The sequence below is a fragment of the Lissotriton vulgaris genome, chromosome 2_1, assembly GCF_964263255.1.
Source record: "Lissotriton vulgaris chromosome 2_1, aLisVul1.2, whole genome shotgun sequence".
NCBI lineage: Eukaryota > Metazoa > Chordata > Amphibia > Caudata > Salamandridae > Lissotriton > Lissotriton vulgaris.
Genome location: NC_141687.1, coordinates 1,294,464,754 through 1,294,482,315, shown reverse-complemented (window position 1 = coordinate 1,294,482,315; position 17,562 = coordinate 1,294,464,754). Strand labels below are relative to the sequence as shown.

The 17,562-nt window shown below is 48.5% G+C and overlaps 1 protein-coding gene across 1 annotated transcript in view; it reads left to right on the top strand.

Moving 5' to 3' along the window:
- The window catches only part of LYPD1 (LY6/PLAUR domain containing 1), a 313,810-nt gene that overhangs the window by 295,210 nt on the left and 1,038 nt on the right, over positions 1–17,562 (top strand). The gene's annotated exons all lie outside the window — the stretch shown is intronic.

Genomic DNA, 17,562 nt, shown 5'->3' with positions numbered 1-17,562 from the left:
AGGCCCCCACAGTCCCCAAGCTTCAGGGCCCCCCTTATCACAGAACTCTGGACTGAGAGCTCCCTTCCACGTACCTTGCAGGCTCCCACTTCAAGTTTCGTTATGCAAGTGCCTCTTATGCCTGCCACAACAAGGCATCCTAGGAAACGAGGAAGAGAAAAACTTAAAAGCAACTTACCTGTTTTGGTTTGATAAAATACCCTCACCCACTCTATTAGTGGCATGCGTCATCATCCTGTCTCCTCCTGGTCCCTATAAACCAGGGTGAGCTCAATCATGTTTCAAGGAGCACTTTGACATACTGTATATTTTAGCCGGGGTATACTGAAATGTAAAAACACCCAATGAACGCCCATGTATCCCTTTAAAATGGGTGGCCACAGCATGAATAAAAACAGAAGTTGGGTGTATGTGAATTTGAATTTAAATTTGAATTTTAAAACATTTGTATAGCGCACTTATACCACGCGGTTTCATGGCGCTTTTAGGTTGCGAGGAGGCGGCAGGAGCAGGGGAAGTTAGGCAGCGAAGGCTCGAGAGAAGAGTAGAGTTTTAAGGCTTTTCCGAAACTCTGTGTAGGAAGGTGTCGTGCGGTGTTCCACAGGGAGGGAGTTCCAGAGCACAGGGGCGAGAACCGCGAATTTTGTTCCGCCAGCCTTTTTCTTTTTAAATCGGGGGACAGTTAGAAGTGCCAAGTGGGTAGAGCGGAGCTCTCTGCCAGGGGTGTAAGGTTTAATGGCAGAGCAGATGAACTCCGGCGCGGTGCCCATTTTGGCCTGAAAGGTGAGACAGCCAAGCTTGAACAAGGCTCGCTCTTTCACCGGCAACCAGTGCAGTGCCTGCGGTAAAGGGGTGGCCCGATGGAATTTAGGCAGGCCATGGATCAGGCGGGCAGCCTGATTCTGCACTAGTTGCAGACGGTGAATGGCGTAAGCAGGCGCGCCATTATAGATGATGTTACCGTAGTCAAGGCGCGAGAGCACCATTGCCATCACTATAATCTTTAAGGCTGGGAGTGAAAAGAATCGGGAAATCTTCCTAATGGTTCTAAGGGTAAAAAAACAAGAGGAAACAACAGAACTGACCTGTGAGTGGACAGAAAGTGAGGGGTTAAGGAGGATTCCAAGAGTTTTGACTTTGGGAACAGGGAGTGGGGGGACACCAAGTGAGAGAGGCCAGTGGGACGGGGACCAGGGGCTGCAACCACCTCCGGTCAAGACTAATTCCGTCTTGTCCGGGTTAAGTTTGAGGTGGTTGCAGTTCATCCAATCCTGAATGAACAACATGACAGATTGAACATTCTGGAAGGATGAGGGGGAATGAGAAAGGTTGAAAATTAGCTGGAGGTCATCGGCGTAATTGAACACCGTGACCTCAAGCTGCTGTAACATAAAAATGAGGGGAAAGATGTATAAATTAAACAAAAGAGGGGAAAGTGAGGAGCCTTGGGGGACCCCACACACAACCCTACGGGAGGCAGCAGTGAAACCAGCTAGATGGACCGCCTGTATGTGGGGTATAATAGCCCTACACTCTTTCAAGTGTCAACATGGTTCAGCCACTACTTACGTAAAGGGTCCCAGGCTCTCATCAGGACTAAGACAAATTGCACCGGAAATAGTAGTGTTGTATGTTTCATCACCTATTGTCCTTTCCCTAAAGTCTCTGGACACAACACACAACGTAAAACTTGCAATGGGTCTACCCACCCTCAATTCTTTGCATGATTAAGTGTTCCTGTAAAGCAGGGGTACTCATAGTACGGCCCGCGGGCCGGTGGCGGCCCGGCAAGCCTTCCTTGGCGGCCCGCCGGACCTTGCAAACATGTACCAGTTTTAAAAAAAAATTCAAGAGTTTTAGTAAACACCGACTCGGAGAGGCTCTGCTCTAGGGGGGCCGGGAAATTCCAGCCATAGAGTGGAGCTGCAGGGGCCTCAGAAGAGGTGAAACAGAACAAAGCCTCATTAACGATTTAATGGTCTTTTAAAGACCTGTGAAATGCTCCGGCTGTGTGCGCGCCAGGCAAGCTGACTCATCCCGGGCTGCCACAGAGGAGGGGGGGGAAAGGGGGGAGTTGTTGGACAATTACAGTGATCAGGACAAACCCGTGACTGATTGAACTGATCCACTTGGAGATCACTCTGCGCAGCCTCGAGTAGCATTTGTTTTATCGACACTGAAGGGATGAAAGTCTGAATCAGCCCAGCCTTATTTGGAATCTCTGCCCTCCGGATTACACCTGATCTCTGCTGCAGTGGTCCAGCCAGCTCTCGTGCACCCTCTACATTAGGGAGTCACTAATAATGTGCTGCAGATTTTGGGAAGGCTGGGGAAGGTGGTTCGATGTGTGCAGCAAATAGCTCTTGCTTTTCGTGATATTTCTAATAGAATTAATACACCTTGCCTAGACAGAGATAGGGAGACAGAGATGGAGAGAGAGAGCGAGGGAGGGAGAGACAGAGGGAGGGAGAGTCAGGGGAGGGCGAGGGACTGAGAGAGTCAGGGGAGGGCGAGGGAGGGGGAGAGTCAGGGGAGGGAGAGACAGAGGGAGGGAGAGTCAGGGGAGGGAGAGACAGAGGGAGGGAGAGTCAGGGGAGGGCGAGGGAGGGAGTGAGAGAGGGAGGGGGAGAGTCAGGGGAGGGTGAGACAGAGGGAGGGAGAGACAGAGGGAGGGAGAGACAGGGGAGGTTGAGGAAGGGAGAGTGAGGGCGAGAGAGGGAGAGTCAGGGAAGGGAGACAGAGGGAGAGCCAGGGGGGTGAGGGAGGTAGAGAGAGGGAGAGTCAGGGGAGGGAGAGAGAGGGAGAGTCAGGGGAGAGGGAGGGAGGGAGGGAGAGTGAGAGTCAGGGGAGGGCGAGGGAGGGAGAGACAGAGGGAGGGAGTGTGAGGGGAGGGAGGGAGGTAGAGAGAGGGAGAGTCAGGGGAGATGGAGGGAGAGACAGAGGGAGGGAGAGACAGGGGAGGTTGAGGAAGGGAGAGTGAGGGCGAGAGAGGGAGAGTCAGGGAAGGGAGACAGAGGGAGAGCCAGGGGGGTGAGGGAGGTAGAGAGAGGGAGAGTCAGGGGAGGGAGAGAGAGGGAGAGTCAGGGGAGAGGGAGGGAGGGAGAGCCAGGGCAGGGTGAGGGAGAATGAGAGTGAGAGTCAGGGGAGGGCGAGGGCGAGGGAGGGAGAGACAGAGGGAGGGAGTGTGAGGGGAGGGAGGGAGGGAGAGTGAGGGGAGGGAGGTAGAGAGAGGGAGAGTCAGGGGAGGGAGAGAGAGGGAGAGTCAGGGGAGAGGGAGGGAGAGACAGAGGGAGGGAGAGACAGGGGAGGTTGAGGAAGGGAGAGTGAGGGCGAGAGAGGGAGAGTCGGGGAAGGGAGACAGAGGGAGAGCCAGGGGGGTGAGGGAGGTAGAGAGAGGGAGAGTCAGGGGAGGGAGAGAGAGGGAGAGTCAGGGGAGAGGGAGGGAGGGAGGGAGAGCCAGGGCAGGGTGAGGGAGAGGGAGAGGGAGAGTGAGAGTCAGGGGAGGGCGAGGGAGGGAGAGACAGAGGGAGGGAGAGTGAGGGGAGGGTGAGGGAGGGAGAGACGGAGGGAGAGACAGAGGGAGTGTGAGGGGAGGGAAGGAGTGTGAGGGGAAGGAGGAAGAGAATCAGGGGAGGGAGAGAGAGAGTCAGGTGAGGGCGAGGGAGAGGGAGAGAGGGTGAGTCAGGGGAAGGCGAGGGAGGGAAAGAGTCGGGGAAGGAGAGAGAGGGAGAGTCAGGGGAGGGGAGGGAGGCAGAGGCATAAGGACGGAGGGAGACAAAGGGAGGGAGGGAGGGAGAAAGAGGGTGAGAGGGAGAGAGAGAGGAAGACAGGGAGAGAGAGGGAGGGAGACAGTTAGAGAAAGGGAGACGGAGAGAGGGAGGGAGACAAAGAAAGGGAGGGAGACCAAGAGAGGGAGGGATACAGAGAGAGGGAGTGAGATGGAGGGACGGAGGGAGGGAGGGAGGAAGTGGGAGGGAGTGAGGGAGACAGAGAGAGAGGGAGAGAAAAAGAGAGGGAGGGAGAAAAAGAGAGGGATGGAGAGGAAGAGAGGGATGGAGACAGAGGGGAGGTAGAGAAAGAGAGGGAGGAAGACAGAGAGAGGGAGGGAGGGAGACAGAGAGAGGGAGGGAGACAGAGAGGGAGGGAGGGAGACAGAGAGAGGGAGGAAGACAGAGAGGGAAGGAGACAGAGAGAAGGAGGGAGACAGAGAGAGGGAGGGAGACAGGGAGGGAGGGAGACAGAGAGGGAGGGAGGGAGACAGAGAGAGTGAGGGAGACAGAGAGAGTGAGGGAGACAGAGTGAGGGAGACAGAGTGAGTGAGGGAGACAGAGAGAGTGAGGGAGACAGAGAGAGTGAGGGAGATAGAGGGAGTGAGGGAGACGAGAGAGGGAGGGACGGAGAGAGAGGGAGGTAGAGAAATAGAGAGAGGGAGGGAGGAAGAGAAAGAGAGAGAGGGAGGGAGACAGAGAGAGAGATATGTGTGTATGCTCGGTCTGGTGGCTCAGTGGACAAAGACATCCGCTGCCAGGGCCTGTGTTCAACCTCATGGTCACAGTTTTTTTTTGTCTCTAGCCCGCCCCCTCTCACACTGACCACACCCCCACCGGTGCGGCCCTCGGCCACAAACTACACTGTAAATTTGGCCCCTTAGAGAAAGTTTGTGAGTACCCATGCTGTAAAGCATATTACAGAAGTCGATTGTGGGTTGGCATAGCTGTCTAAGATATCAGAGGAAATGAGTATCGGGTGGAATGCAATGTATCAGGCTTTATGATTGGTGCTTAGCGATGAAGTAATGAATAACGAATTGAATTTAGCTGCTGCAGCAGTAATGTGGTATTTCATCATGTATTTGCTGCATTGCATTAAAGAGTTACCTCTCCCTAGCAGTGGATTTTTGTCTTAGAAGGAAGGTGTTAACTTTGTGCAATGCTCCCTATCCGTTTCTCATCAAAATAAAGATAATTGGTGTGTGTTTTCGTGGTTACTTGTTGTCTGTTTTTTCTGAGATCTATGTTCTGTTGCACTAAGAGCAATTTACCCATGATTTCAAACCACGTTTGCAACGAAAACCATGCGTAAAACAGGAATGGAAACCCATCAAACCACTTGAAAGTAGCGAAGGAACAAAGAGTAAAACTGTTAGCATCGTAAATGTCAAATGCATTTTTTTAATCTCTGCTATCCACCCTTCCGTGTAAGAACCATTACCCATGCACTGATGTGCAAATCGAGACTTGTGGGTCTATTGATCCATTCACACTCATTACCAGATTGGCCCACCTATTGACGTTCACCCTTATGAATCCGTCTATCCACCATAATGTGCATATATGAGCAGTATGTTTTGTCTGTGACTGTATGTTTGTCTAAATGTGGCTTATCTGTTTGTTATCTTTCTACATGGGTGCCTGCTATGCGTACAGGTTTGTATGTAAGCCTGTTAATCTCTGCATAGTGGTGCTTTATTATTGTCTGTGGGTGCCTAGATGACAACATGTCTGTTGCTCTCTCAATCAAACGAGTACATTTATTTGTGCATGCATCCCTACATGTTACCTGTGTCTTTGAACTTGAACTATACAAAGTCCAAAGTTCTTGACTTTGTGAACTGTCGGTCCTGTTGGCACTTTTATTCAGAATGTATTTAAATGTTTTCTTTCGCAAAACAACCATAATCTCCTATCCTATCCTTCACTTGTATTCCCTATCCAAGCTGAGGTTCCGTGACAATTGTAAGTGATGTTTTCGACTCACACGAATATGGTCGAGTCTGGTATCTACGAACCGCAAATGACGAGTTTAGTGGGTGTGCGCAGTTTCGCTGTGCTAACCTAAACCGTTCGTCTGTTTCGTGGGTTTATACATCTGTACCCACGGGTTCCATCTTAGATGTGGCATCCATTTTGTCTCTTGCCCTCAAGTAGCCAGCGAACGGACGCTGTCCGCTTCGCGACCCTGGGATTCCCAAGGCTCTTGCGGAAGACACGTTTCCTTTGAAAGTGTCTTTATGATGAGGGGGATGATGTTGTAAGGCAGATGGCCCCGCTCGAGGCTCATCTTGCCGTGCCGGTCTGTTGTCTCAGCCGTGCATCTCATTAGGCACGTCTCTTTGATGCCTGTAGCTCGTGTTTCCCGATACCACCCCTTTTTACACCCTTTCCGATCTCCCCACTGTTTCTGCCTTCCTCTGCACCTGTCCTTGTTCCTTCTTCGATCTGTTTACTGCCGATTGGAATGTACTAATGGTGGGAAGATGGGTTTTTACAGTTGGGAACCACGAATGTTTCTGTACTTATGTTCCGGACCTTGAATGCATCAAAGCGACCCCTCTCGGAGATAATTATGGGAACCAAGTTGTAAAGCTTTGTGTACCATGTTAGCCTATGAGAGAAATGTGTATAAAAAGGAGTGATCCACAGTAGCGAATTGAAGCAGATCCCGAAAACATACCCGTTGTGTACTTCTCGTGAATTCTGTGTTCCCTGCAGTAAATAAACCTCGAATCTTTGACGCCGAAGGAAGTGTCCCGTGTCTCTGTCATTTGTACGCCGGAACAGGTTACCCACGAAGGTTTCAGGTGTTGTCCCCTGGCACCGCTGGGTCTTAAATAACCCAGTCCTTCAGTTGGCGCCCAACGTGGGGCTGCATCAGTGGTACCGGTCCAAGCCCGACGATCGTGAGGAACTTCGTGTGAAATCTCCGAGGGAAGGTGCACTCCGCTTCATCGATCCTGTTGTCGAAACAAGTGGCCCGACGACTTTTCCCGCGAAGATTCCCGCCTCCTGACGGCTGCGACGGACTGCTGCCCTGACTGTAGACCTGTTTTGGCGCCTGGCGTAGACCTTGGTACAGCGAGACGATTGACGGGCCTTCCTGGTGACGCCATTGATCTTTGAGTTAAGTATTTGTGGGTCGCTCCCAGAGTCCTTGGTTGTGGTTGCTTAGTTGTTGCATGGTTCCATTGCATTTGTGGTTCTTAGTACTTAGTTCTTTGTTGTGTTCTTTGACGTCTGCAGTCGCCAAAAACCGAGGGTTTTTGCTCTTTGCTGGGACTTGGTAAATCCCGTAACCCTTGAAGTTTGTGAAACTCGGCTAGTGTGCAAGATGCCTGGTCGTAGTACTTTGTTCAGTTGTTTCAGACGTTGTGGTACGGATTCCAGACTGGAGGACTCGTGTCCGATACCTCCGGTTGGAACTCCAACTTACGAACTTTACAGTAAGCATGGGTTAGGTCCTATTACCTTTAATGAATATTGGATTCGTTACACTAAAAAGGATGGTGTCCTTAGTTGGCCACCTCATGGTAGTTTCGAGACCCCAATTTTAGATAACCTCGAGGCAAAATTGTTTAAGAAAAAGTCAAGGCCGGCCATGTTTGATGCTTTTCGGTTGTGGCGTAAAGAAGCCCGACAGAAAGAGATCAGACAGACTAAACGTAATCAGAGAGATGGTGTCGCTACTATTGTAAAGAAAGCAGAGCAGTTTCAGCGTGATAAGGAGGATAAGGAAAAGGAAGTTTTTGACAGGCTTCAGCGTATGACTATAGATAAATGTTATCCCGCTCTGCCAACGGAGTCGGATAAGAAGGAGGAATTAGTTGAGGATCCTTTAATGTCCTATCTTATGAAGTCACCACCTCCGTACGCACAGGGTACCGCAGCTCCTGTGGTTCCCCCTGCCCCTGCTCCTGTACCTGCTCCTCAACCTGTTCTTCCGACTGTTCCTGCTCCCTTGCCTATTGTCGTTCCTACTGCTCCTCCGCCTGTACTTCCACATACTCCTTCTCCCGCTACTGCTCCGGTTCTACTTACTCCTACTGTTTCTTCTGTTTCTACTCCTTCTCTCGTTTCTACTCTATCGTATACTTCTCCAACTACTCGACGTCGTACCCCTTCAATGGCTGCTAACTTTTTCAATTCTCTTGGACCTATTCTTGAGTCCGCTGATTCGGACGGTCCACAAAGACGTAGTCAGCTTCCTGGTAATAGGGAACGTGCCGCGTTGTACAATATGGCGATGTCATGGATGTTGCACCCTCATAGAAATCCTCCACGTTCAGTGTTGGATACGTTCAGTCAATTCAACATACCGACACAGAGGTATGTTTTTGAAGAAATGTGCAAAGTTTTGCGCGATCAAATATCGGCAGATGCATCGGAAGATGTATTAACTGCTTTGACTAACTTACAGCTTCAGTTTTCGAGCGGAATGGTGGTGGGTACTAATGTTCGACGTGCCATCGAGCAATTATTAGCTTTTCGTCCCTCTCCGATACCTCAAGCATTATTTGTTGAGGACGTTGAGAGACAGTTAGATCCGTCCGGTCAGTACCCCATGCGCGAAGTTCCACCAGTGTGGATGCCAGGTGATGCTAATGCTAACCCCATTATTTTACCGTATTTCCAGAGAGTATGGATACACCTTCCATGGAAACGGTCTGAAGTTTTGCAGGTGAAGCAATCTTTGCCTGACCCTCGCAAAAATCCTGCAGGGTATTATAAGGAATTGTCGCAGCTCGTAGACGCTACGGTAATGAATCTTGCCGATATCGATATGCTGTTTGGCAATGTTGTACCGCAACCGGTATGGGCTAAGATTCGTCAGGAAAACCATGCAAACGAATTAGGTGGAGATTGGGCTGCTCTTATTGCGGCAGACGCACGACAAACTGGCGGGGCTAAGCCTGAACAGCTTATTGCTGCTCTCCCTCAGAGAATCATTGCTTTAATGAAAACGCTTATGCCAGCTATGAGGGTGAACTGGGACAAGTTGTCAGCTTGCAGACAGAAGAAAGACGAGAGTGTCTCCGATTTCTTTACGACATTTGAGGAGGCATTCATCGACCACAGTGGTCAGGATATGAGTACCGAGGGTGGTCAGCGGTTGTTTGTGGATACATTTGTTTCAAACTTATTGCCCGACTTGAGCAATAAATTAAAAAATTCTGAGAGTGCGTGGGCTGTTTCTACGTCTGCTCAAATATTGGCTACGGCACAATATTATGAGAATAGGGAGAAGGAAGAGAATGATCGTGCCGATAAGAAGACGAAAGAACTTAAAACTAAGGTGTTGTTGCAGCAAGCGTACCCTCCACGCTCGAATCAGAATGATTCACAGCAACGTAATCGATCGCAGTCGCAATCTAATAGGTCGCAATCGCGAAATGACTCCTCTTCGGAAAGATCTTCATTAGGGTACAACCAGTGTGCCTATTGTAGACAGGAGGGTCACTTAAAATTCAATTGTCCTGTTCTAAATGAGCGTAATAGTGGTAACACATCTAGAGGAGGTCGTGGTGGTGCTCAGCAGACGTCACGTGGTAGGGGTCGAGGTGCTCCCAACGATCGTTCAGACAATTCATCAAATTCTAACAATTGTTTTGATCAACGTGGATCATCGCAAGGACGATCTGCGCAATATAACGTAGATGATCATTACGTCGATCAGAATGCTGGCGACGGTAATTACTAGGACAGCCGTAGACAAGGAGAGGGAGTGGTATCAGTTCCGGTTGATCAGAGAGGGCCTTACGTCGCAGTTGCCACCTCGGGCGTCGTTGAGCCTTTTCTGTTGGACACTGATGCAGCGAAAAGTTCCATCATGCATTCGAAACTCCCTGGCGCACCTTTGTCTGGCTTAACAAATGTTTCCGTTGGATTCTCTGGCGCCCCTGTTAGCAATCCGGTTTCGTGCCCATTGCCACTCACAATTGGGCCACGTGAGCTTGAAGCTCCGTTGATTTTGACCACTGGTTGTGGTGAAAATCTCTTGGGCCTGGATTTGCTAAAACGTCTGTATGCGACTTTGTATTGTTCTCCTGCGGGAGTAAAGCTTACTTTGGGTGAGAGAGTCGTCTCTCCAATGTATTTGTCTCTCGATAAGCTTCCACCGGAATTGAGTTCTCTTCCTGCATCTTTGTGGGCAACAGGTCCCAACGACGTGGGCCTGCTCGACATCTCCCCTTATGTTGTGCACGTGAAATCTAATGTGCGATTGCCTCGTATTCCCCAGTATCGTATCTCCCTTGATGGTGAACGAGCATTGTTGGCGATCATCTATGATTTGATCGAGAAAGATGTCATTGAGGAGACTCGGGGAAACGTGTGCAACAGCCCCGTACTGCCTATTCTGAAACGTACCGATCCTTCTAAACCACCTGTTTATCGTTTTGTTATCGATTTACGGGAGGTAAATAAAATCGTGATTCCTCAGTTCCCTGTTGTCCCTGACATTACGGCGCTACTGACTCTGATTCCAGCTTCTGCATCTTGGTTTTCAGTAATCGATCTGAAGAATGCGTTCTTCAGTATTCCGATTGCTGAAGAAAGCAGAGACTTTTTCGGTTTCTCTCTTGGTGGCCGTAGCTTCCGCTTCAAACGTGCTCCTCAGGGCTACTGTGAGAGTCCATCTATTTACAGTCAAGCCTTGAAGGGTCAACTAGATGCGTTTGTGTTGCCGGCTGGTGCGGCTTTGATCCAATATGTCGACGACTTATTGGTGGCTGCAGATACTCAGGACATTTGCAAAATTGCCACTATATCATTGTTGCAGCATCTCTGTGACTTACATCACAAGGTGTCTCCTTCTAAACTTCAATATTGTTGTCAAGAAGTAACCTATCTAGGTCACTTATTGTCAAAGGAGGGAAGAAGGTTGACCCCAGAGAGAATTGCAGCCATTGCGCGCATATCTGTGCCAACAACCCAAAGAGATGTGCGTGCCTTTCTAGGCATCACGTCATATTGCAGACAGTGGATTCCGAATTTTTCATTGTTAGCGAAACCATTGGTGGCTCTTACGTGCAAGGATGTTTCAACTCCTTTACCATGGACGGAAGAATGTCAGAAAAGTTTTTCTGAACTGCGTGACGCATTGTGTTAGGCTCCTGTGTTAGGTACTCCTGACTATAGCAAGCCGTTTACACTATACGTTCACGAGAGGGAAGGTTGTGCGTTGAGTGTTTTAACGCAACCTTTTGGTGATAAGCAACGTCCATGTGCATATTTTTCCTCGACCTTGGACCCGGTAGCTAGAGCATTGCCGAGTTGTTTGAGAGCAACAGCGGCAGCCGCGGTCTCCATCCGACAATCAGCAGGATTGGTCATGGATAATATGCTTACGGTGATGGTTCCGCATGCAGTTGACACTCTTTTGAATCGTACGAAAACTCAGCACTTGACGAGTGCGAGGTTGTCAGGGTACGAGCTGACGTTGTTGGCAAGCCATATTCAGATAAAACGATGTAATGTCCTGAACCCGGCGACTTTATTGCCAATTAGTACAGAGTCAGATGAAATAGCAGCCCATGATTGCTATTTAAGGACTGAGGAGGAAACAAAAGGTCGAGTGGACCTTAAAAACACTCCTTTGGATGATCCCGATGGGACCTTGTATGTGGATGGTTCGTGTTTTAAATTGCCGAATGGTGATGTGACGACTGCGTATGCTGTTGTAACTTTGAATACTGTCGTGGAAACTGCAAGATTGAATCAGAACTCTGCCCAGGCTGCAGAGCTGATCGCTCTAACTAGAGCGTGTGTGTTGGCGAAAGGGAAACGAGTGAATGTGTTTACCGACAGCCAATATGCCTTTGGCGTCGCTCATAGCTTTGGACGATTGTGGAGAGAGAGAGGTTTTATGACGTCGCATGGTACGAAAATTCAGCATGGACAGCTTGTGAATGATCTTTTGGATGCACTTACGTTACCTAAGCAAGTGGCGATTGTTAAATGTAGTGCGCACCGTAAGGTGACGGATGATGTTGGTCGTGGTAATGCGTTCGCGGATGAGATTGCTAAGGAGACTGCCCGGAACCTTAGCACTAGAATGTATGTGACGAGTTCGGTTAGGTGGCCTACAGAGACTAGTATGTGTGAGGACACTATCGAGAGCGTGAAAGCAATCCAGAATGAGGCCACTGAGACTGAAAAGACGAAGTGGAAAGAGAGTACGGGAAAGTTGGATGCGAATGGTTGCTGGGTCGATTTGTCGGAGCACAAGAGGTGGATGTTACCAGATGCATATGTGCTGGCTGTTGTGACAATGGCACACGGGTTAGCACATATTAGTGCGAAAGGTATTTGTAAGTTGTTGTCTCCTGTGTGGAAGAATGATGGTATTACGAAGTGTGCTGAGAGATTGGTGAAGAATTGCATGATATGTATGTTATACAATCCTGGAAAGGGGACCCCCACACCTCCTGGCCATTTTGCTCCCCCTTCATATCCCTTTGAAGTAATCCAGCTAGACTTCATCCATATGGAGAGATGCAATAATCTGAAATACGTTTTAGTTGTGGTTTGCGCATTCTCCCGATGGATTGAAGCCTACCCTCTTAAAGACAATACTGCCCTGTCTACTGCGAAAATCCTGCTGAAGGAATACTTTCCTCGCTATGGAATGCCTCGAATTGTATGGTCTGATAACGGAAGTGAGTTTGTAGGGAGTGTGATGAAGAGTGTGTGTAAGGGCCTTGGAATTAATCAAAAATTCCATAGCGCCAATCATCCCCAGTCAGCAGGTTTGGTTGAAGGGTATAATGGCACCCTTAAACTCAAACTGGCTAAGATTCAGGCTATGACTGGTCTTTCGTGGCCTGACGCTTTGCCCCTTGCCTTGTTGTCAACAAGGACGACAGTACACTCCCGAGTAGGGCTCAGTCCCTATGAAATAGTGTTCGGCCGTCCTGCGAATGTTTGGGGGGTTCCTAGACCGGGTGTATTTTCTAATCTTGAGTACCCAATGTTGATTGATTATCTTCATGATCTGACTGCTAAACTGAGGTTAATTCACCAACAGGTTTACGAACACTGCCGACGCAGACGGAGGGTCCAGGCCACTAGCTCCAACCCGGGGACTGGGTGGTTACCCGCAACTTTGCCCGAAAAAAGAACTTGGAACCCCGCTTCACTGGACCCTACCAGGTCCTCCTTGCCACGAGAACTGCCGTCCGTTTGGAAGGGCGAAAAAATTGGGTGCATGCCACCCATACTAAGAAGGTTCCTATACCTTTACCGGCAGACTCGTGGGTGAGGAAGGGCATTGCTTCATCTGAAACAGAAGGACCACAGACTTTTGTACCCTTTAGCGACGCACAGCCTGTCGGAGAATCCTCAGTGCAGCAGAAAGACATTGTTGAGCGTTTGCCATCACAAGACTCAAGATTAGAACAATCAACTGATCGGCAGAACTCTGTTCCTTCATCGGATTCTTTGTTTGACGAACAGACACGTCCTGGGAAAACTCGATACTTTTTGCGATCTAACACCTGAGACAAATAAATTTCCGTTCTGTCCCTTGACAACTGCATTTTCCCATTTGCCACGATCAGTTCAAAACACCCGTATTATTGTGATTATTTTTGTAAAAATTGAGCTTGTTCCATTTATGTGCTTTTACTTTCACAGCTAAGAGACTGTCTGTATATACATTGTGAATAAAGATACCTTGCATCCAGGTGTACCGTAGGGCCGCGCGTGTACTTCCTTCTGGTTAGTAGGTCTTGGCGCTAGGCCGCAGACCGTCGGTTCCTGGGAACTCCTAGGGATTGACTACTGCTACACAGAACGAAGTGCGTCAAGAAACGTTGCGGACGGTAGTAGGGGATGGCGTTTTCGAAGCTGATGGACTTGGAAGAAGCTCAGGCGCAAAGATTCAAACTGCAACAAATTATTCGTACCAAATGTTTTATGTTCCAAATGTTCTTATTGTTTTTGACTGTTTCCTTGCTATTGGCGGGTGGGGTGTATTACATGATGTCGTACTTCTTACCTTCTGCCATACCTACTCCTACTTCTGAACCTAAATCTACCTCCACTGCATCCCCTCATTCTTTTCCTATCTTACCCGAACACGAACAGGCTAGACGTGTGGAATTCAGAAATAATTCCTTTATTCAGCTCCTTCATCAGCATCAGTTAGTGGTTAATACTACGAATTGTTGGGTGTGTGGGTTAATGCCACATACCACGGATAAGGGAATTCCATATCTGGTTCTACCTTATAGTTCCCAGGGTTCAGCTCGAGCATTCCAAACAATGTTTCGAAGTGCACTAGATTCTTACCCCAGTCGAGAGCCACGTTCTCCCTACTCTGGTCCTGGCTCATATCATAAGCCTTTGTCTATAGCGATAGAAGATTTGGATAAAGATATCTATGAGCCATCGCTCATCCCAGAGGAAGAGGTACAAGCCTATAGGGTCCTGAGTAAGGTCGAGTATAGTGCGCTCACGAGTGAAAAACAGCTTAGAAGCTCGCCTCCGATATGGGTCGTACCCCACATTGGTAATCTCTGTCTAATGGGTCGTGGCCGAAGATCGAAAGCTCGTCTTGGAGAGAGTGCTTGCTCCGAGAATTATATTCTGCTGATGGTCTCGTCCCCTGTGTTTCTGGCTGCCAAGGGTACATACTTTGTCTGCCATGATCGTGCGTATACATGGTTGCCCTCCAACTTTGTGGGCTCATGTTTTATCGCAAATCTGTTGCCTCCGACGTTCACTGCAGATGCAGACTATCACAAAACTAGAGTTGTGAGAGGCGTGATTAGCGAAGAGGACACCGCCGGTCAAGAGGCAGGAGACTTTTTCAAGGGTTTCCTCCCGTTTTGGGGACCTATGGTTAATAGTAGGAACCTGAGACAGTTGACTCGTGTGGTGGAATCGACAGCTAATATCACTGCCAGTGCCCTTGGTAATATCACCACAGAACTTCAGGCGGAAAGGCTTATGACGTTACAAAACCGTATGGTTTTAGACGTGGTCTTAGCAGATCGAGGTGGGGTATGTAAGGTGATCCATTCGAGCTGCTGCATTTTCATTCCAGATAACGCTCCGACTGTCTATCAAGCCATCTCAAGGTTGCATAAGATCTCTGAGTCCATACACGTGGACGTAGGGGATTGGACGCTGCTTGGGTGGTTTTGGGGCCTGATGTCGACGTGGGGTTGGAAGATTCTGATGATCATCGGAGTTGTTGTAGTGTTCCTGTTCACGTGTTGCCTTTGTGTGCAGTGTGGTCCTGCCTTATGTGGCCTCTGTGCTACAACGTGTATAAGACAGCCGCCTGTTACCAAAGGAGCTCGGTTGGACAGAACTATGTTGCAGCAACATCTAGATGGTCTGATGAATATTGAGTATGATTCCGACTAGTGCTTGCCTACATGAGGGCAAAAGGAGCGTCTGAGGTTCCGTGACAATTGTAAGTGATGTTTTCGACTCACACGAATATGGTCGAGTCTGGTATCTACGAACCGCAAATGACGAGTTTAGTGGGTGTGCGCAGTTTCGCTGTGCTAACCTAAACCGTTCGTCTGTTTCGTGGGTTTATACATCTGTACCCACGGGTTCCATCTTAGATGTGGCATCCATTTTGTCTCTTGCCCTCAAGTAGCCAGCGAACGGACGCTGTCCGCTTCGCGACCCTGGGATTCCCAAGACTCTTGCGGAAGACACGTTTCCTTTGAAAGTGTCTTTATGATGAGGGGGATGATGTTGTAAGGCAGATGGGCCCGCTCGAGGCTCATCTTGCCGTGCCGGTCTGTTGTCTCAGCCGTGCATCTCATTAGGCACGTCTCTTTGATGCCTGTAGCTCGTGTTTCCCGATACCACCCCTTTTTACACCCTTTCCGATCTCCCCACTGTTTCTGCCTTCCTCTGCACCTGTCCTTGTTCCTTCTTCGATCTGTTTACTGCAGATTGGAATGTACTAATGGTGGGAAGATGGGTTTTTACAGTTGGGAACCACGAATGTTTCTGTACTTATGTTCCGGACCTTGAATGCATCAAAGCGACCCCTCTCGGAGATAATTATGGGAACCAAGTTGTAAACCTTTGTGTACCATGTTAGCCTATGAGAGAAATGTGTATAAAAAGGAGCGATCCACAGTAGCGAATTGAAGCAGATCCCGAAAACATACCCGTTGTGTACTTCTCGTGAATTCTGTGTTCCCTGCAGTTTATAAACCTCGAATCTTTGACGCCGAAGGAAGTGTCCCGTGTCTCTGTCATTTGTACGCCGGAACAGGTTACCCACGAAGGTTTCAGGTGTTGTCCCCTGGCACCGCTGGGTCTTAAATAACCCAGTCCTTCAAAGTCTAGCGTAGAAGTGGTAGAGCATTGTACTAAATACTCCACACGGTCAGCACAAACACTTTTTCACACAGTAAAGTTCAACACCATAAAAGCCACAATAGTGCTATTCCTACTTATACACCATTTTGTTTGCAGTAACCTACAAAATAACATGTTCAAAAGAAATGAGGTTGTATACAACGTTTTAAATATTTAAAGTTACTTTTGGACATGGATCTAACTACTAACTGGATCTGAAATATGTCACGAAGGATAGAAATGTGTTGAATCATTAACTTGGGGACAGATCATGAGTGAGCCATGAAAGGATGAAATATGCATTACAACAGGAACAAATTAACTCGTTTGAAGGCCTCAGTATGAGAAGTCCATGTTGAATGAGAAAATGATCGTACTCAATAAAATCTAACACTGAAGAGTTTTGCATTTATTAAGTGTGATAATTATATCCGCCTACAACTTTTTGGGGAGTATCATGCAGATTTGGGTGCTTACTGCACCGAAATCCCCATGTCCAGGTAAATTCCCAGAGCCTCATTTATGAGGAGTAAGAGCTGCAGCTGTGTCACTTTTTGTGGTGCAGCGGTGGTGCAATCAGTGGGCCACACTGCTCCAGATCTACAAACTGATGCATTGGGTCCAATGCGTCAGTTTGCAGAGCCCTGAGTCACATTATACCTGCACCAGGTATAATGTATGCAGGGTTGGCGCCCCTCGCAAAAAAGCCACGTAGAAGTGGAGCAGTGAAATTTGCATTTCACTGCACTACTCTACAATTTGACTTTACCAAAATCCTCATCCCTGCTCAGACCAGGCGCAAGGATCGACACAGGATTTTTACAACGGGACTCGCCTATGTGTTCTGTTGCATTGCTGCAGTTGAGTCAATTTTACGGCCAACTCCAGCAATGCGTTACTTTTCCTCAAACAGATGTGTCGGAATTTCTGACGCATTTGTTAATTCCTTACACCTGGAGCCTTCTATTGTAAATGCAGTGCATCAATGGTTTTGCAAGGGCATTTGGCGCCGGCGCAAATTAACTGACGCATCGGTGCTGATGCGTCAGTTTCTTGTTAATGAGGCCCCAGTTCATTTTCCCTCTTAATTCTGACACGTTTGACCTGCTGAAAGTTAGTGACAAACATCACACCGCAATGGGGTTGCAATTCCTGTGCAAAAAAATGTCTGCTCCGGGATTGCTTATAATGTTCCATTTATAAACATGCCCAGTGTACAGTATTTATTAAGTAGTAAATGCATCTTATTTCAGATTTACTTCTGTAAAATGGGGAACTACAGCCAAAATTGCTATTTTCATCACTGAATACAGCATGTACCTGAATTTAACACGTTTCCCCCGGTACATTCCAGCAGGTTGAGGTGTCAAAAGTTTGCAATACCTTGTTTACAGCACACTGTAGAAATTCGATTGTTGCACCAATGGTCTTATCTGCACCAATTGGGATTTAC